Source organism: Elephantulus edwardii, unplaced genomic scaffold (genome assembly GCF_000299155.1).
Source record: "Elephantulus edwardii isolate Elephantulus edwardi_28Jun2011 unplaced genomic scaffold, EleEdw1.0 scaffold00008, whole genome shotgun sequence".
NCBI lineage: Eukaryota > Metazoa > Chordata > Mammalia > Macroscelidea > Macroscelididae > Elephantulus > Elephantulus edwardii.
Window position 1 is genome coordinate 26,057,520 of NW_006399758.1, and position 21,313 is coordinate 26,078,832.

Here is a 21,313-nt window from a genome sequence, read left to right on the forward strand (position 1 = left end):
ATTTTATTAGACAAATAGTTAAAATATTATTTCCTACTTAAACAAAAATGCACATGTTAACAAATAGGAAGCAAAATTAACATGACTTTTAAAAATAAGAAGCCAGATGGACAGGTTTTCAGGGACAGTTTGTGAGGCACTGGAAGTGGACATAGCAGTGAACAAGGGCCAGACGTAAGGAATCCACTCCATGGAGCTGGCTATTTAGATCTGGACAAGTCACTTTATCTCTAGCCTTAGTTTGTTCACTTGCAACAAGGAGGTTGGACTGTTAAGACCTTAAAAGCTCTTTTTTCAAAATTAATTTTAATGAAAGTTGGCAGAGACTTAGATTTCCATTGTTACACACATTGTTATCTTCCCTGCTCACGCCTCCCTCCAAGTTCACTCTTCTCTTTGAAAAGTGGGGGGGGGGATTAAAAAACAATACAATTCTTTCACTGTTATACAATCCCTACCCTCAGTCCACTCCACTATGCAGCCTTCATTCTGGACTCCTGTCATGACAATAATACCTAATCATGTGTCCTTTTTAAATAGTTCTCTCTCTCTCTCATCTGTTTCAATGAAATGTATACATTATTTAGCCCCTCTTTTCTTAGATTTCCCCCAACCCCATGTCAGTCCAGCTTTACAACAGTGGCCTTATGCAGTATTTGTCCATTTGTGACAGAGATATTTCACTCAGCATAACATCCTCCAGGGTCACCCATTTTGCATAATAATTCATGAATTCCTTGTTTTTCAATGGTGCATAGTATTGCATTATGTGAATATACCACAGCTTCTCTATCCGTTCGTTTGTTAATGGGCACTTGGATTGTTTCCAACTCTTTGCATTGCAAACAAAACTGCAATAAACATGGGTGTGCATATATCTGCTTGGGTGGCAGTTATGGTTTCTTTGGGGTATATTCCCAGTAGTGGAATTTCTGGGTCAAATGTTATTTTTATTTGCAACTTTTTGAGAAACTGCCTTCCCTAGTAGTTGCACCATTTTACACTTCCACCAACAGTGAATAAGAGTTCCGGTTTCTCCACAACCTCGCCAGCATTTGTTGTTTGCCGTTCTGTTAAATTTTGCTATTCTTACTGGGGTGAGATGATACCTCATAATTGTTTTGATTTGCCCCTCTCTTAGAGTTAGGGGTTTTGACTATTTCTTCATGTGGTTTGTTTGCCATCTGAATGTCTTCGTTGACGATGTGTCTGTTCATATCCTGTGCCCATTTTTCAATTGAGTTGTTTATCGTGTGGTGCTCAAGTATTTTATAAATTCTAGATGTGAGTCCCTTATCTGACATGTCATTACCAAACATTTTTTCTCCAGTCTGTGGCTTCCCTTTTTACCTTGTTGGAAAAGTTTTTGGATGTGCATAGGGATTTGATTTTTAGAAGGTCCCATTCATCTCTTTTGTCTGCTCCTGGTTTTTCAGGATGCTTGGAAAATTGTTTATGTTGTGGATTAGTACTTATATAGAGTTCTTCCAAGTTTTTTTCTAATGAAGTTTATAGTCCTTGGTTTTAGACCTAGGTCCTTGATCCACTTTGAGTTGGTTTTTGCATCTGGAGTGAGGTGTGGATCTTGATTGAGTTTTCTGCAAATAGTTTTCCAATTTTGCCAACACCATTTGTTTAAAAAAGCGGTAGTTTCCCCACCTAACTAATTTAATCTTCTTGTAAAAAATCAGTTGACCATAGGTAGATGGGCTGATTTCTGCATTCTCAATTCTATTCCATTGATTATTTGTTTGCCATTGTACCAGTAACACTGTCTTGACCTCTAGGGCAGTGTAGTAGGATTTGAAATCAGGGAGTGAGATGCCTCCTACCTTGTTTCTCTTTATAAGGAGTGCTTTGCTTATTCAGAGCCTCATTCCAATCCAGATGAAATTGGAGATTGCCTTATCCATTTCACTGAAGAATAGAATTGGTAATTGTATTGGGATTGCATTGACCATGTAGATTGCCTCTGGTAGTATGTTCATTTTCACACTATTAAGTTTTCCTTTCCATGAGCAAGATATATTCTTCCATTTCTTCAGGTCTCTTTTTATTTCTTGTAATAATGTTTTGTAATTTTCTTTGAATACATAGATCCTTTGTGCTTTTGGTTAGATTTACTCCCAAGTATTTAATCTATTTTGAAGGGTATTGTTTTTCTTAGTCCCAGCTCTATAATCTCCTTGTCACTGTAGAGAAATCCAATTGATTTTTGTATGTTGATCTTGTATCCTGCCACTTTGATAAATTAGTCTAACATGTCCAGTAGTTGTGGTTTTTTTTTTTCTTGCCGAGTCTTTAAGACCTTAAGGCCTCTTAAAATGCTCTACTGATGACTGTACATTGCAAGGCCACTAACCCTCTTACCTAGCCTCTGACATATTTTGCCATTCCTCTGAACTACTCGATGGCCTTTAACATTGACTTGTGTCAACTTCAGAGGAAAGTATGAAATCTCTAAGACTCTCTCATTGCAATCATGTCAGAGCTGACTCATTGCTGACCCTCCAGTGTGTTTTTCCCCAAGCTATAAATCCCACGGGAGGATATTGCCCATCTTTCTCCCATGGAGCATTTGGTGGATTCGAATCCTGGAGAGATGCTGCCTTTGTGTTAACAGCACATCTTCCTGTATATTACAGCACAGAGTTCTCCCTAACCTTAGAAAACAGTATCTATTCAAATAGTGACACTGCTTTTTTTTTTTAGCTGTCAATTGTTTTTGCTTTTGTGTGCCATAGAGTCATCTATGACTCACAGCAATCCCATATGACAAAGTAAAATTGCCTCCTAAGATTCTCCAAGCTATAGTAACTCCCAAAAGTGAACAGATGACCGGGTCTTTATCCTGCAGAATAATCAGTAGACTCAAGCCCCAGACCCTCCTTGGTTAGCAGCTGTATGCTTTACCCCTGAAACACCAGGATTCTTTCCAGAATTAGGTAAGCCAAAAATCCTTCCGGTGGGTGTCGTAGGCTGTCAGTTTGTATGAGAGATAACTGTCCATCATCTTTCTCCCACTGAGTATTGTTTCATTCTACAAAAGAGAAAACAAATTGGCTTTTTAATAAAAATCTTTTCAACTTTTTCAGAATGTGAAAGATATTTATTGTTAAAAACACTTTCTTTTTCATTTTCTTTTCTTTAGTAGGATTAGTTCCCATCTCATCTACTTCTGGTACTTGTTGTTGTAAAGGTAAGTGCAAGGAAATCACTTAGGAAGTTATTGGAATAACATAAGTGATGATGGATTGGGTCAGATGATTGAAGTGGAAGAGGTGATTAGATTCTGGATATATCTGGAATATAAGCTCACAGGATTTCTCACTTTTCCAGAAATGGAACATATAAGCAAGAAATAGAAGATGATTCCCATACCTTTTTACCAAAGCAAATGGCCAAATAGAATAATAAGCAATGGCTGCAGGAGGTTGACGTTCACAAGTTCATTTTATGACATGATTAGTTTTACAATGCCAGCCAATGGAGTAACTGTTGAATAAATGGCTGTACATCTGGTTTTCATTTGACTATTTGGTTATCTGATATTTCACATTATGACAATAGTACAAAACAACCTACTATCTTACTCATTAGGGTAGTAACGTACACCAAGCTGGGGGTAAGAACAATGTTGGCTGTAAGGGTTAAGGTTATGAGTCAACAATTTGGTGGTGTCATAACCCTCATTGGTTTGGTGGCTATGTAATGAAGTAATCTGGCAGGTTTTGTATTGATGTAGCTTTCTTCAAGTTTTGCAAAACAACTTGATCTTTGGAATTTAATCATTTTGTTAAGGAGTGGAGGGGAGAGAGAGAAACCACAGAAAGATTCAGACTAGAAATCCAGATTTGAGGTCAGAGTTGTGAAACTGAGATAACGTAGGTAGTATGGGCAGACAAGGGAGGATGATAGGTAGGAAGACTAAGCCCTGGGATTCTCCAATTTAAGTGGCAAGGGAAACAAACTGAAAATGTGTGTATGTTTCCAATGTTTCCAGTTTCTTTACCCCAATCCCTAAGCTGCAAAGGCTTCCCTATAATGCCTAGTGGGGTCTTTCTGCACTCCAGCCTCTGAACAGTTTCTGAAAATTGGCAGCTCTGGTGGTCTAGTAGGTATGAAGTTGTGCTGCCAACTAAAAGCTGAGTGGTTCAAATCCACTCAGCTAGAGGAAAATGGGCAATATCTTCCTGTGCAATTTACAACTTACAGCCTCTGAAAACTTGTTGGAAGGTCAGTTATGAGTTGGTTCAGACTTGACAAAAATGAATTTGGTGGTTTTTAAACTAGAAAGCCACATCAGAAGTTAACATGAATAAATGAATGAATGAATGAAAAGCTCATCGGCCCTGTCACTTAAACTCACCTTAGAATGGAAAAAAGAAAAAGAAAAAAGAAACAGGGAGGGGACATTAACTTCAATAATATTTCCTAGAGTGGAAATGTGTTGGAATGATCAACTACAAGATGTGTATATGAACACCAAGATGTCCAAGGTTTTTTGGTAACTAAAATACTGCTTACTTTCATTCAGGAAGATATAAATAGAGCCAATGTATTTATTTATGTTTCGCTGAATTCTTTGGAGAATACACGAAAACCTTGAGCTTTGAACCCAACCAAACACAGACTTCTCTTATTTTAAAAGAGGTCTGAAAGTGTGTGTATGTGTGTGTGTGTGTGACAGAGAGAGCAAGAGAGAATGAAAAAGAGAGAGGGAGAGAGAGAGAAGTTTACGCCTTTCTTGAGGTTTTAAAAGTTTTTAGAATCTCCTCAAATATAATAAGTACATTCAATACAACTTGTAATGATGTTCTCTGCTTGCTTCCAATCCAATCCAACTACATACTAGAAGGAAGGAAAAAGATGGAAAGCTAAATTGCAATCCTATTTATTTTTCAAAATGTGAGTAATTAAAAATGCTAACTCACTTGAGGAACAAACATCGTTATCTGGAAACAAAGTTTATGAGGAATGTTGGTTTTTTTTTCAAAAACAGAAATTTAACACCCTGGATTAAGTGTTTCCTAATATTCTTTTTAACAAAACTAAACTTTGTCTTATTACCTTATTGTACCTCTTGGAATGTCTCAAAAGTCCAAACAGAGGAGTAGAAAGTACACAACTATAAAAGACTCTAAATCCCTTTTCTGTGACAGGATATAATAGCAGTCGCTGGTCCAATTACACGGGTCTATTTCTTCCTTTCTTTGAGCTGCACAAAGAACAAAATAATATTTTTCCATAGTCTGCACTTAGGCTTATCTGGCAGTTCTAGCTGCATTTTAAGCAACATAGCAATAATAAGTGAGGTATAGAGACCTTATTCAATTTCCAAATTGATGTTTACTTTGAAGAGCTTGAACCTTTGTTGGTAAAAATGGGGAAAACAATCCAAAATTTATAAACACAATCCATAAATTTGTAATCTCTAAAGACTTTTGTGCATCCAGAGTTTAGAATAAATAACTCAGTACTATGGAGTCAGAATTGACTCATAGCTGATCCAAAGATTTTCTAAATTGCATGAGTTGTGCTGCCAATCCAAGGGAGTATTGTTCAAATCCACCAGCTGTTCTGCAGGAGAAAGATGGGCAGTCTCCTCCTGTACAATTCACAGCCTCTGAAAACCCACTGGAGAGTCAGCTATGAGTCAGTTCCGGCACATAACAATAGCAGCGACAACACAAGGAAGGACATTTCGAGCCATTAAAGAGCTCGGTCAACTCATAGTGACTTAACGGCACATAACAACAAAAAGCGTGGCTGCTACCTGAAAGGTGGAAGATTCCACCCCACCTACAGGCACCTTAGAAGAAAGGCCTGCCAACCCACTACCGAAAAGTCAGCCACTGGAGACTCCCTGGAACACAGTTCTCTGTCATACAGTGGTCACCATGAGTTAGGGAGCCCTGGTGGCCTAGTGGTAAGAAGCTGTGTTACAATCCCAGAAGCCTGTGGTTTAACTCCCTAAGTTGCTCTTCTGGAGAAGTATAGGCAATCACCTCCCATGTGATTTACTGCCTCTGAAAATCCGTTGGAGGGTCAATTATGGGCAAGTTCCAACTTCACGGCACACAACAACATGAGCCAGAATTGACTAACAGCAACTAGCTAGCAGAGAGGAAAATACAACATTAATTTTCAAGTGTTTATGTAGCACCTTTTCTTAACTTATTTTAAAGCAAAACTTAGGCAATACCAAATCTACTCTTGTACCTTTATGATTTCTGTTCCAAGGTAACCCATGAGCCTCCCCCCTCTTTTCTTTTCCTTCCTCTTTCTTTTATTTACATACATGCCAGATGATAAATTTTCCATGGTTTTGGAAATTCAAGTATTAGAATCAATTCTGGACACACCTGTCAATTATCCTTGTAATTGGGCTAAACCACATGAAATCGTGATCTCAAAATTTCATATCTAAAGCCATATTTCCATTCACACACACTGTAAATATCTAACAAGAACAAAAGTGAAAGTAGCATTTCTTCTTTGTATGGCTCACAAATGTGGAAATTCCTCTGATCTTGTTTTCTTACTTTCATATTATCTACAGAAACCCAGGTATTACTTTTATTCATATTTTGTGACCTTGGGGGAGGGGAGGGTTCTGCTGTGCCCTCTGTAACTCCAGTGTGACTTTGCATATAGTTTTTGTAGTCAATTCTTAATTTTAATCCCTCAGATATTTTCTGTAACTTTATCAAACTGGCTTATCTATTACCTATCCCTTCATGACTTAGACAACGTAGGCATGCAGACCTAACATGCCTGGAACTCATGGTTTTTGCTAACCACCTTCGGAAAACCAGGCATTGATGGTTCTTAGATGGAAAATCAGAGGAAACAGAGAAGTGAATTATTTAGGAGAGGATAATCTTTCCTGCAATTGGTGCAGAACCAACATTATTCCATGTCGACTGAGGTTTAACTAGTGGGTAGCCAATGGGATGATGTTAAGAAGTCATTATAAGAACCAGTTTAATAGCAACTAACAACAAAAAGATACTATTAAGTTTTTTTTCCTTTTTAATGTGATTTTAACAGAAGTTTACAGAAAAGTTGCCTTCTCATTCCCTTCACTGTTGCACATTTTCCTCCCTCCCCCAGTTCACTTAAAAAAATTTATCCATTGTTGGGTGACCTTAGAGGATATCATGCTGAGTGAAATATCTCAGTCACAAAAGGACAAATATGGCATGGTGCCACTGTTGTAAAGCAGGACTGACCTCGGGGTTGGGAGGAGACTGAGAAGGATGGATTCAATAATGTATACTGCATTGAAACAGATGAAGGAGAAAACTGTTTAAAAGGGATATGTGACTAGGTATTTTTGTCATGACAGGAGTCCAGAGCGAAGGCTGCATAGTGGAGTGGACCTGGGGGGAGGGATTCTAAAACAATGAAATAATTTTACTTTTCCAAGAGGGTAGTGTACGTACTAGGGGGGAGGGTTGGGAGGGGAGAGAAGTACAACAGTGAATGAATGGAAATCCGAAGTCTCTGTAAATTTTCATTGAAATTAATAATAAATTAAAAGAAATAAAATCACTATTAAAGAAAAAAAATTCATCCATTGTTACATAATTTCCTCGCTTCCCCCAGTCCACTTTGCTTTGTACCTCTTATTCAGGACTGTTGTCATATAGATAATGCCTAATGATATATTCTTTTTAAACAGTTCTTCCCTTCATCTGTTCCAATGCAGTGTTAATTACTTGTCCCCTCTTTTCTTAGTTTCCCCCAAATCCCCATGTCAGTCCTGTTTTATAACAGGGGTCTTATACAGTATTTGTCCTTTTGAGAGTAAGATATTTCATTTAGCATGTCCTCCAGGGTCACCCCTGTTGTGTAATATTTAATGAGTTGCTTGTTTTTCCGTGCTGTACAGTATTCCATTCCATGTTTCTAACTATTCATTTGTTAATGGGTATTAGTTTTTCTGACTAAAATTCTTTGCTTACTTAACCTTTTTTTAGGCACACCTTACTCATTATATATATATATTGTATTTAACACATTTCTTCTTTCACATTGTGTTTCATGATTATTCTGATATATTATGTCTTAGAAAATTAATCACTATTGATCTATGCCCACTATTACCCTGTCTTCTCAGATTCCCGCCGGATCTTCCCTAATTCCTTCACCCCCCTCCCTCCACCCACCAAACTCTATGACTCCATGATTTCTCCCCTTTCCTACTCTCGGTCCTCCTGTCGTCTCCCTTACCCTCTTTGGACATTTATACACATCTTACTAGATATTCTTTGAGTTAGTGATCAAGGAATGCAGCCTTTGGTAAGGATTGCATAAGGTTGTTACTGCTGGAACTATAGGCAACATCATGATGCTTGGAGAAGAGATTGAAACAGCCATCAAGTTCATCTTACTTGGATACACAATTAATACCCTTGGTATCAGCAGTCAGGAAATAAGGAGACATATTGCACAGGGGAAATTTGCAATTAGGGACTTTTCCAAATTACTGAGGACTAATGATGCCAGTTTGAGGACTAAGACACATCTGATTCAGGCCATGGTCTTTGCAATTACTTGCTATGCATCAGAGAGCTGAACAATGACTAAGGATGGCAGGAAACGGATCAATGCCTCTGAGTTGTGGTGCTGGAGAAGAGTCTTGAATGTATACTTTGGACTGACAAGGGAACAGGTCTGCCTTGGAGAGGATGAAACCAAGTTTCTCCTTGGAAGCAAGGATTTTTAAGCTCTGTCTCACATACTTTGGGGTGGAGGGACCACGCAGGAGAGGAAGACCCTGGATGAGATGGATTGACACAGTGACTGAGGTAATGGGGGTAGGTGTGTCAGAGTCAGTGAGACTGACTCAGGACAGGGCAGGCTTCAGAGCTGTTGTACAAAGAGTGACTATGAGTTGCAGGTGAGTCGATGGCACGGAGCAACAACAACAATAACTTTGTAAACAGGACACAAAAGGACAATTTCACATTGTCTTAATTATTTAAGTTCATCATGATTGCCACGCACACTGTGATTATAATATAACGATGTTGTTCAAGACCTTTTTCCTGAAAAGGAAAGTTTGCTTCCACACACAAAGGACTTAGATTATGAGCATTTGTTTGTTTGTTTGTTTTAGATTCCATATCACTTCCTTTGTTTTTTTTTCATTTTGGACTTTCTTTCAGTTACAGTTAGCATTCTACTTTCCCCGTTCTAATTGTCTATTAGGGACCTCTGGTGGCCTAGTGATAAGGAACTGTACAATTCAGTCAAAAAGTAAATACTGTTAAAATTGTGCATCAAGAAAAAGCAAATAAATTCTGAGTGGAAGCTTTTGAGAACCTGCTAATAATAAAATAGACAACTTTACTACAAGTATCTTTAAGGTATTTAGGGTTGTGAATACTTTCATTTTTATTAGTTGTGTTTGTGATAATTATAGTTCGAGTCAGTTTTTTTAGTAACATCCCCACTGTATCTCATTACAATAAAAACATTTATTTAGTCTCATTATCTCCCAGTCTGTATTATGGAAATTCCTACCTTCCTGTACTTACTGATGCTGAGAACACACAGGGAAGTGGCATAGACAAGACTTGCTGCGTTAGGAGTAGAATCAGATACAGAAATTTCCCCTTTTACATTTTAGGATAACCTGAGTAAATGTGTTGTAATCTACACGGTTTGCGGTGCTTGTTGTTTACTGAATTCACTCATGGCTGAGACTCCAACAGAGTTTTCAGTGGAAGTTAAGCACCTTGAGAAGATTACCCATCCTCCTCCCACAGAGCAGCTGGTGGCCTCGAACTGTGTGCCTTCAGAATTGCAGAGCAGTTTCTTGCCACTAGATCACTCAAAGATGATTGTTGTTATATGCCGTCAAGTGGCTTGTGACTTACAGCAACCATATGTACAACAGCCCTGAAACCTTCTCCATCCTGTGCCAACTTTACTGTCTGCCATACAGCTAGCCTCATTACCCCAATCACTATGTCAACCCATCTCATCGATGGTCTCCCTCTGCATGGTTCAAAATAGGGAAGGGTATATGTCAGGGATGTATTCAGTCTCCATACCTTTTCAATCTATACGCAGAACAGATCATCTGGGATGCTGGGCTATATGAGGAGGAATGTGGAATCAGGTTTGGAGGAAGCCTCATCAATAACTTGGGTTATGCAGATGACACAACCCTACTTGCTGAAACTGAGGAGGACCTGAAGCGCTTGCTGCAAAAAGTCAAGGACTGCAGCCTCCAATATGGATTGAAGCTCAACATCAAGAAAACAAAGATTCTCACCACTGGGCCAATTGGCATCATGATGGATGGTGACGAGACAGAGATTGTTAATAGCTTTAGTTTGTTTGGCTCCACAATCAACATCCTTGGTACCAGCAGCCAAGAAATAAAGAGGTGAATTATATTGGGAAAGTCAGCTGTCAGGGACCTCTCTAAAGTACTAAAGAGCAACGACATCAGTCTGGAGACTGAGGTGTGCCTGATCCAGGCCATAGTCTTCACAATAGCTTTCTATGTGTCAAAGAACTGGAAAATGACTAGGGATGATAAAAAGAGAATCAATGCCTTTCAGCTGTGATGCTAGAGAAGAGTGTTGACTATACCATGGACTGCCAGGAGAACAAACAGGTTCACCTAGAGAGGGTGAAGCCATATACTCCTTGGAGGCAAGGATTCTGAGGCTTTTTCTGACATACTTTGGGCATGTTGGAAGGAGGGACTGGTCCTTGGAGAGAAACATCATGCTTGGAAGAGAGGAGGAATGGAGAAAGGAAGTTCAAGTTTACCAGCCGCTTCTCAGAAGAAAGATGAGCAATTTTCTCTTGTGCAATTTACAGCTATTAAAAACCTTCTGGAGCATCAGTTATGAGTCTGTTCTGGTTAGACAGCACATAACAACAGCATATGGTATATACCACACAGTATCATTTTTTTACTTTTGATATAGTATATGATATATACTATGTGTTGTTGTTGTATGTCATCAAGTTGGAACCGACTCATAGCTGACCTTCCAGTGGATTTGCAGATGCAGGAGATCTCATGGGAGGAGACTACTCATCCTTCTCCCACAGAGCAGCAGGTGGATTCAAACCACCTGCCTTTGGGATTGCAACACAGCTTCTTACCACTAGGCTACTATGATTTATATTATATTTTTATATACTATAAAATTCGGAAACTGGAGTGGCATCAACTTCCTAAACAACTTGCCTCTGGAAACTATGAACTTTGATAAATGTCAATAGTTGTAGAGGGGCTGCAGGGCTTTTGTTCATAGGGTCACTATGAGTCATGCTCGACTCAAAGGAAATAAACAACAACTATAAAATTTTTACTTTGCCACACTATAGTAGCTAGCTTGTTACCACAGCACTGGAAACTATGCTGCTTGTATTTAAAATACCGCAGGGCCACCCATCATGGACAGGTTTCAGCAGAGCTTGCAAATTAAGACAAACTAAGATGCACGATTCATCATCCACTGCAGAAATAATAGGCCTTCAAAATCTGTAAGAGTCAAAGAAGGACAATGTTGGCCACAGTGCTGGAAGATGAGCCCCTCAGGCTGGAAGTCACTTTAAACACTACGGGCCAAGCGCTGCCTCCTCAAAGCAGTCCACCATAAAGTGTGTGAATGGAGTAAGCTTTTATCCAATGAAGAATCTGCTCATGTGGAAAGACTCAAAATGAAGAGAAACAGCTGCAAGCATCCATTAACAATGGAAACACAGTATGCTCAAAGTATGAATCAGGAAAATTGGAAGTTATTTAAAAATGAAATGGAATATGTAAAAGTTAATATCCTAGGCACTGGTGAATTGAAATAGACTAGGATCGATCATTCTGAATCAGACTACTGTATGATCTATTTTGCTGGGAATGAAATACTAAAGAGGAATGGTATCACATATATAGTCAAAATGAGCATTTCAAGATCTATCCTGAAATGTAATGCTATGAGTGATAAAATACTATCTATACACATATAAGGAAAACCAGCTAATACAACTACTATTCAGATAAATATGCACAAATCACTAAAGAGTAAGACAATGAGAATTTACCAACTTTTGAATCTAAAATTGATCTAACATGCAATCAAGATTCATTAATAATAATTACTGACAAGAAGGAAAACATTATAAACAAAGAAAGAATAATAGTTGGAAAATATGGCCTTGGTGACAGAAACAAGGCTGGAGATTCAATGATAGGATTTTATACAATCAATGATTTACTCATTAAATATATTTTTTTAAAAAATAAGCAGTAACAATACGCATAGACCTCACCTGTGGGACTACACAGGAATGAAGGTGACTATGTCTGTGGAAAGAGATCATGGAGAAGCTCAGTGTTAGCAAACAATATCAAGTCAGATGATGACTATGGAAAAGACAACTACTCACATGCAAGTTCAAAGTGAAACTGAAAAACATTCAAACAAGTCCCCAAGAACCAGATTATAACCTTGAGTCTCTCCTACCTGAACTTAAAAACCATCTCAAAAAGAAATTAGATGCATTGAACACTAATAACCAAAGACCAGACAAGTTGTGAGATGACACCAAGGATAACATCCATGAAGAAAGCAAAAGGTCATTACAAAGACAGGGAAGAAAGAAAAGAACAAAATGCAGGTCAGAAGTAATTCTGAAACTTGAACAAAAAGAAGAAGCCAAACAAGGGAAAGGAATACTGACGTCAGAGAGCGGAAAGGAGATTTCAAAAGGCAGTTTTAGAAAACAGAGCCATGTATTACAATGGGAGATGCAAAGAGGGGAGTAGAATAACAAAAGGGAAGAATATTCTGGGCATTTTTCAAGCTAAAAGAATTAGAGAATGAATGGAATCTTCAAGTTGCAATACTAAAGGATTCTATGAGCAAAATCTTGAATGACGCTGTAAGTATAAAAAAAAAGATGGAATGTATATACAGTGACTGTATCAAAAAGAATTGGATGGAAATGAACCATTTCAGGAAGTGGCATATGATCAAGAACCAACAAATTAAAAAAATAAGTCCAAGCATTGAAGGCATTGGCAAAAAATGAGGCCCAGGAATTGATGGAACATCACTTTACATGTTTCACAAACAGATGAAGCCCTGCATGTGCACGCTAGTATAGGCCAAGAAATCTGGAAGACATTAACCTATCTTGCCAACTGGAAGAGATTTATATTTGTTTCCATAAAAAGGGGGGGGGAGTGATACAACAGACAGTGGAAATTATCTACAATAACATTAATATCATGTGCAAGTAAAATCTTGCTGAAGATGATTAAAGAAACTGGTAGAACAGTACATTGATAGTGAACTGCCAGAAATTCAAACTGGATTCAGAAGAGGCAATGGCATGAGGAATATCATTGCTGATGTCAGATGGATATTGGCTGAAAGGAGAAAATAACATAAGGATGTTTATTTGTATTTCATTGACTATGCAAAGGTATTTGACTATGTGGATCATAACAAATTATGGCTAACATTAAGAAGAATGGGAATCCCTGATCACTTAATTGTGCTCATTAGAAACCTTTATATAAACCAAGAAGCAGCTGTCCAAAGAAAACAATAGATCACTGCCTGGTTTAAAACCAGGAAAGGTGTGTGACAGAATTTTATCCCTTCTCCATACCTATTCAATTTGTATGCTGTGCAATTAATTCAAGAAGTTGGACTGTATGAAGAAAGTGGGATGAGGATTGAAAGAAGCCTCGTCCACAGCCTGCGTTATGCAGATAACACAAACTTGCTTGCTGAAAATGAAGGTCTGAAGAACTTACTGCAGAAGATCAAAGACTACAATCCCAATATGGATTATACCTCAAAATAAAGAAAACAAAAATCCTCATCACTGAACTAATAGGTGACCTCATGAGAGAGAAAAAGATGGAAGCTGTCAACTATTTTGTTTTGCTTGGCTCTACAACCAACACTCATGGTAGAAAAATGTGCTTTAATGAATGAATGAAAACCAAACTGCTTGTAAACTTACACGGTAATTGTATTTAAAGTTAAAAAAAGAGAGAAAAAAGAAATAAAAAGATGGGTTGCATTGGGAAAGGGTATTGTCAAGAACCTCTTAAAATTTCTAAAGAGCAAAGATGTCATTTTCAAGACTAAGGTGCACTTGATGCAGTCGTGTTATTTTCAATTGCTTCCTATGCATGTTAAAGTTGAACAATGAATAAAGAAGGCCAAAGAAGAATCTATGTCTTTGAATTGTGGTGTTGACAAAAAGTCCTGTATATGCCATAAACTGTCAAAAGAACAAGCAGATTTATTTTTGTCAAATGCAACCAGAGTGTTCGTTAGAGGCAGAGATGATGAAACTTCATCTCATATACTTTGGTATGTTATCAACAGGGACAAGTTCCAGTGTGGGGTGGAGGGCGGAAGGGGGAGGAAAGCACGTTGTGCTGGGAAAGTTAAAAGGTCAGCAAAAGAGAGGAAGACTCTGAAGGAGATGGTTTGACACAGTGACGACGATTGCCTTGATCATGATGGCAATTACGAGAATAGCACAGGATGGGGTACGATTCCAATCTATTGGCTCAACAGCACCTAACAACAATGTAATGTAATGGCTTAGTGGTAAGGAATTGAGCAGCCAGCACAAAGGCAAGCAGGTTTGAATGTGCTTAGCTGCCCCACCGGAGAACGATGGGCAATCTCCTCTCATGCAATTTTGTACCTCTGGACATCTGCTGAGGGTGAGCTACTGATCAGTTACAATTTGATGGTACACAACATCAACAACAATATGTATTATATATATTATGCATAATATATATCAGTATAAGTGCAAGCCTGTGGACCACAGATGGAAAGTGCACGAGTACAGTGAGGTCATTATTAGCCTGGAAGATTCCACCCCTTTATCACTCCGCAAATGGGGATTCTGGAGTGTGTGTGGGTAGCAGGACACTAAGCTGCAGCAGTAGGAGGAATGTTGAAAGCAAGATTACTCCTGAATACTCAGCTAGTGATTCTCCCAGTCTGAGTGGAGCACTAAGTGGATAAGGAACCAAGAGAGCCTCATTGTATTCCACTGTAAGAAATTATTAACTCCTTGTTCTCCAGTGAGAATGAGGTAGTGAACTGTTAGCTTAACTCAGTTTAGGTATTTGTCTCTAATGTTGAAACCTACTTGAGATCCTAACAATTTTAATACAGGCCTGTTGCCTTCAGTCAACTCTGACAGAGCAGAACTATGCCATAGGGCTTTTCAAGGCTACAATCTTCAGGGAGGAACTCTGGTGGTCTAGTGGGTAAGGAGTTGCACTGCCAATCCGAAGGTACGGATCTTATCCACTAGATGCTTTATAGGGCAAGGACAGGCAGTCTCCTCCTGTGTAACTGACAGCTTCTGAAAGCCTGTTGGATTAGCTGTGAGTCATTTCTCACTGACAGCATACAACAACAATCTTTTAAGGAAGCCGAAGCGTCAGTAAGGATGTTTTCTGTTAGTTGTCTACTGCCCACCCATTTGGATATGAGTAGGCAAAGACAGGGGGGAGGGGGTGAATCCTGTCATTTTATGTAATAGTGTCAGTCATTTAGTGACGTTTTGTGAAAGTTAATGTAGCATGGAAAGAAAAATCAGAAATATGGAGCAACCAGGGTGAAACTTGGGCCTTACCTTCTCGGTCAAGCTTTGGGGCTTCCCAGGCTGAAATTTCTGATTAGTTCGTTAAAGAGGTGGATTTTATTAGAACCCCAACCTCCACCCCTTTTCATCCACATACATATACACATACACACACAGGCACTCAAGCACGTGTGCATACACATCCGGTTATATAATGATGCCAAAAAAAAAAAAAAAGACAAGGAAAGGAAGTCAAGATTAATAGCAAGGAGAATGGTGATGATTATAATAAGCTCAGCAAGTTGTATTTACACAGCATTTTCCTTCAAGAACCACAGAGCTCTCTACACAGATATTATCTCACTAATCCTCAATGGAGCTTTCTCAGAGCGGCTTTACCCAGGCTGTCTGTGCCAAAAGAGAAAGCGAGGCGCAGCCAGGGAAGGTGGCTCTGTCCCTCCTCAACCTGGAAACCTAAGCCAGCACTTCTGATCACCGGCCATTGTCCTTCCCACTTAATGGCCATCTTCCTGTCAGGTGGTAAGCAGGCTGGCTGAGGTGAATATGATGCCTCCTGCATACGGGCAAAATAACTGGTGGAATGTCAATGTTCAATGGAACTGGAGATATGTCCTTAACGGGAGAAAATGAACTCAGACCAAAACGCAGAGTGGGCGATCTGTTAAGAAGGTAGCTGATTGCTGCCCCGACCCCCTCAGGACTCTGGGGAGGTGGCAGAGGGCAGAGGGACACCTCCTTCCTTGGTAAATGCTTAGTGGGAAGCTCAGGGCCTGGGCGAAATGGAAAATCTCTCATTATTTATTTTAAAAAAAATTTTTTGTCTTAATTCTCCAATGCCAAAGGCACATTCCTAAAAAATAAAAAAAATTATTTTTGAGGGAGAGAAGAAAGGGAGAAAAGAAGGGAAAGGTCCTGAGAAAGCTGGGCCTGCGCCCCGGAGGCAGAGCGTGTCCTTTCGCTCTGGCCCGGGTGGGCGGCGCGGCCCGGTGCAGGGGCGCGGATGGAGGCCCCGGGTGGCCGCAGCGGGGCCGTCGCTTTCCCATGCCGTCAGGGGTGACGAGGTGACGACATGGGCTTTGTGGCGGTTGTTTTTCACACAAGCCCTGGCTCCCAGCAGCTCCCTTGAATGTACGCCCCGCGGCCCCCACCCCCAGCGCGGGGCGCCCGCTCCGCCCCCGGGCCGCCGCCGAGCAGACGGCGCGCCGCGGTAATTGGGCACAGGGGCCTTTTTCAAAGTCGCTCAGTCGGTAAATGAAACGTCAGCTCCCTGTGATCCCGCGTGTGTGGGGCGGCGGGGGCGGCGAGCCGGGGCGCGGGCGGGCGGCAGCCGCTGCTCTTTCACAGCCCGAGTCCGCGCGCCCCGGCTGGCTGCCGCCGGCACCCCGCGCCCCAGACATCCCGCGCAGCCCGAGCCCCACGCTCCCCGCACCCCTCGCCTCCAGCGCCCCAGGCATCTCGTGCAACCCGTGCCCCACGCCCCAGGTCCCCCACGCACCCCGGGCTTCCTGTGTTCCAGGCCACCCACTCACCCCACGCAACAGGCACCCCGCGCACCCCGATTCCCGCACCCCGCGCCCCAGCACCATCCCGCACTCAGGCCCTCATTCCTCCACCTGCGCCCAGACACCAAGCGATGCAGCCCAAGCCCAAGCACCCCTTTCCTGCGCCCCCTTATCCGTCCACGCCAGAGCATCCCCCCACACCAGTACCGCTGATGATCTAGTGGTAAGAAATTGTTCTGTCAATCCAAAGGCTAGTAGTTCAAATCCGCCTGCTGCTCTACAGATAGACAATTGCTTACAGCGGAATTAACTTTCTGAAAAACCATTGGAGGTCAGCTGTGGGTGCAACGCCATGGCACACAAAAACAGACCAGCATCTAATGATTAAGCAAGATTAATTTCGTTTGCTTCCTAGGTCTGACTAGATGTCCATTTAGGGATCCTCTGGATTTCAGCCAACAGTCTCACACACACATGACAGCCCGAAAGCTTCAGGGTGCAAGCAGGGGAGCAGGGATGGGACTCAGGCAAGGGCGGAGGGGGACACACAGGCCCCAAGGAAAGATGGCCAATCTGTAAATCTTGCGTTTTACTGTCTCTGAAGACCGGCTAGATGGTCAGCTATGAGTTGATTCTGACGCTATGGTACATAAGAACAATCGATACACTTTTCTTTACTCCTTGCATCAAAGGAGGGTTTTCTACTAGTTCAAGAAGACATTCAGTTATCTAGTGTTTGCTGTAACAGAAACCTCACAAGTGGACGATTTTAAGGGACAGATTGATTTTCCTAGTTTGCTGTGGTTTTGTTAGGTACCCTGAGCCAAGTCTGACACCTCCACCTACTAAACCCTGTCGCATCCTGTGTCATTTTCAGATCTCTGCCTTCTTAGACACACTGTTGCACTAACCCTGACAATCCATCTCACTGGTGGTCTTCCTCTCCTTCACTGACCCTCTGCCTTTTCAAGAATAGGTAGAAATCTGTTGCTGCTGTTATGTGTCATGGGATGGGAATCAATGCAGCTGAGCCAGTCTTCTCAGGCTGTAAATTGCACTGGAGGAGACAGCTCAGCTTTCTTACAGAGCAGCTGGTGGGTTGGCAGTGCAACGCCTCACCAGGCCAGCGCTAAACATCCAAATTCTAGGCTTTTTCTCTCTCCATCACCTCTGGAAGGTCTAGGTCTCCTCTGATCTTCTGCCCCTGGCCAGTCTTAATACTGCTCTGCTGTTTGCTGGTTTAAGCTCTTTTACATCTCAGAAGAGATTAAATCAAAATAATACTCATTCTAGAGCAAGATAGATAGAGCAAGGTTTCAATCAGTTGTCCATAAGGTCACTATGAGGAGGCTGGGAGCTCTGGTGTGTCCATAAGGATGTTGTGATGCTAACCCAGAAGCAGTGCCTCTCTGGCAACTCAGATCCACCAGCGGCTCTGTGGGATATAGATGGGCAATCTCTTCCCTGTGGCATTTACAGTTTCAAAAATCCACTGGGACCAGCTAGTTGGTTCTGACTCCATGACAATGAGTTGAGTTGATGAAAAGTCGACCGGAAGGCACTGAAGAACAATAATCCTGTCTCATGGCTTGTGGTTTGTTGGTATGTACTGTTGAGTCAGAACTGATTCATAGCTGACCCCCCAGCAGGTTCTCAGAGGGTGAACTTGAATAATCCTAAATCTCATGGTTTGGTAGAAAGGAATTATGCTGCCAATCCAGAGGTATTCAGTTCGAATACACCAGGAACAACAACATTAACGCAACAAAGAAAACCAATGAGCAGATGGGATTACAAAAGCGGGCACAGATTTACAGTACATACTTGGTTGGGGGGGTAGACATAAGTCAAGCCATAACAGATATTCACCCTCTGAACACAGCGCATTGTCACTCGAGCCTGCCCTTGCCTGGGCTCTTCCCGGGGAATTAGTAAATTGCCAAACACTGTTGTTTATCCTCGCAGCAGCTATTGAAAAGTGGCTTCTTTCAACATGGTCATTATTCTGCTTCTGAGAGAGAGTTCAGTTCTTAGGAAAGGCATGAGGTCCTTGTCCCTCTCCGCATCACCCAGAGGGGCACTGCTAATTAAGGTGTGATATTTGGACTTAGTAACCTGTGTGATGACCTCAGAAATGGAAGCCTTGTCCTCATGCAAACACAGGTTTCAGACTGAGCTAGCTACCAGCACAGGGAAATATTGCCTATTTAATGTTTACCATGTGCCTTTTTTCATTTATTTCTTGTTTTAATCTGTTTTATGGATGGTAAAGTCAGTGTTAAGAGGTTCAGAAACTTGCCTCCTATTTGATTCCACACTCCTAAATTCTCCTGGTCTTAAACTAGATAGCACTGGATCAATATTGTGAGAGAAAGAGGTAAGTCCACAAAGGATGTAGGGAAGAGAGCAGCTTTGCACCTTTTGTTAGATCCTAGTTTGCACAAGTGATAGTCACATCTCACTGGAAGGTGCTTACCTTGCAATTTTATTTTTTTACACATCCATGTTTATTGTCACACTGTTTATAATAGCAAAGAGATGGAGACAACACAGTTGTCTATCAAAGGTAAAATGACTAAAGAAAATATGGTACATTGACACAATTAAATATTATATGTTGTTGTTGTTGTTATGTGCCGTCGAGTTGCCTGCGACTCATAGCGACCCTATGTACAACAGCCCTAAACTCCGCTCTGTCCTGTGCCAATTGCACTGTCTCCGACACTCCCATCCCAATTATCCCAATCACTGAATCAATCCACCTCATAGAGGGCCTTCCTCTCCTGCGCCGTCCCTCCACCCTCCCAAGCATGATGTCCCTCTCCAAGGACCGGTCCCTCCTCACAACATGTCCAAAGTATGTTAGACGGAGCCTCAGAATCCTTGCCTCCAAGGAGCCACCCGGTTTAACCCTTTCCAGGACAAATCTGTTTGTTTTCCTAGCAGTCCATGGTATTCTCAATACTCTTCTCCAGCACCACAGCTCAAAGGCATCAATTCTCCTTCTATCCTCCTTGGTCATTCATTAATCAGTAAAAACTGATAAAGAATTCACAAAACATTGCCCAATGTGGATGAATCAAATTCTAAAAGATTCTTTCAAAGGCATGTAATCATAACCAACATTAGAGTGCCTCTGTGAATAAATACTCACCAAAGCCAGACCCCAGCTCTCATGAGTCTTTCCTCAGACTCAAATATGCTAGAGAAAATAATAAACTAGTGATGTTATTGTCAAGTCACCTGCGACTCAACAACCCTAAGTACAACAGCTCTGAAGCCTGCCCTGTCTTGAGCTAGTCTCACTGACTCCAACACACCTACCCCCATTGCCCCGGTTACTGTATCAATCCATCTCAGCTCCAGTCTTCCTCTCCTCCACTGCCCCCTACCCTTCTGAGTATGATGTCCGTCTCTGAGGACCAGTCACGCCTGGCCATGTGGCCAAAGTATGTGAGGCAAAGCTTCAAAATCCTATCTTCCAGGCAGAAACTTGGTTTCACCCTCTCCAAGAGATATCTATTTATTTTGTTGGCAGTCCCTGGTATGTTCAAGACTCTCCTCCAGCACCACATCTCAAAAGGCATCAAGTCTTCTTCTATCATCCCCAGTCACTGTCCAGCTCTCTGATGCATAGCAAGTAATTGCAAAGACCATGGCTTGGATTAGGTGCCCCTTAGTCTCTAGACTGATATTTTGGCTGTTTAGTACTCTGGGTGATCCATGACAGCATATTTTCCCAGTGTAATTCATCTTTTGATTTCCTGACTGCTGGTGCCAACAGTGTTGATTGTGGAGCCAAACAAGCTGTAATTGTTAATAACCTCAATCTCACCTCCATCTATCATCAGGCTGACAATTGGCCCAGTGGTGAAAATCTTTGTCTTCTTGATGTTGAGTTTCAACTCATATTGAAGACTAGTGATGAGAGGCCAAAAATTCAAAAATTCAGCTCCCAAAGGCAATATGTAGCAAAGAAGTAGATAACAATCATTGCATTGAAAGGGGGCTCTAGTAGCTTAGTAATAAGGAATTTCATTGCCAATGCAAAAGTTGTTGTTGTTGTTGTTGTTGTTGTTGTTGTTGTTATGTGCCGTCGAGTCACTTGCAACTCATAGAGAACCTTGTACAACAGCCCTAAACTCTGCTCTGTCCTGTGCCAATCGCACTGTCTCTGACAC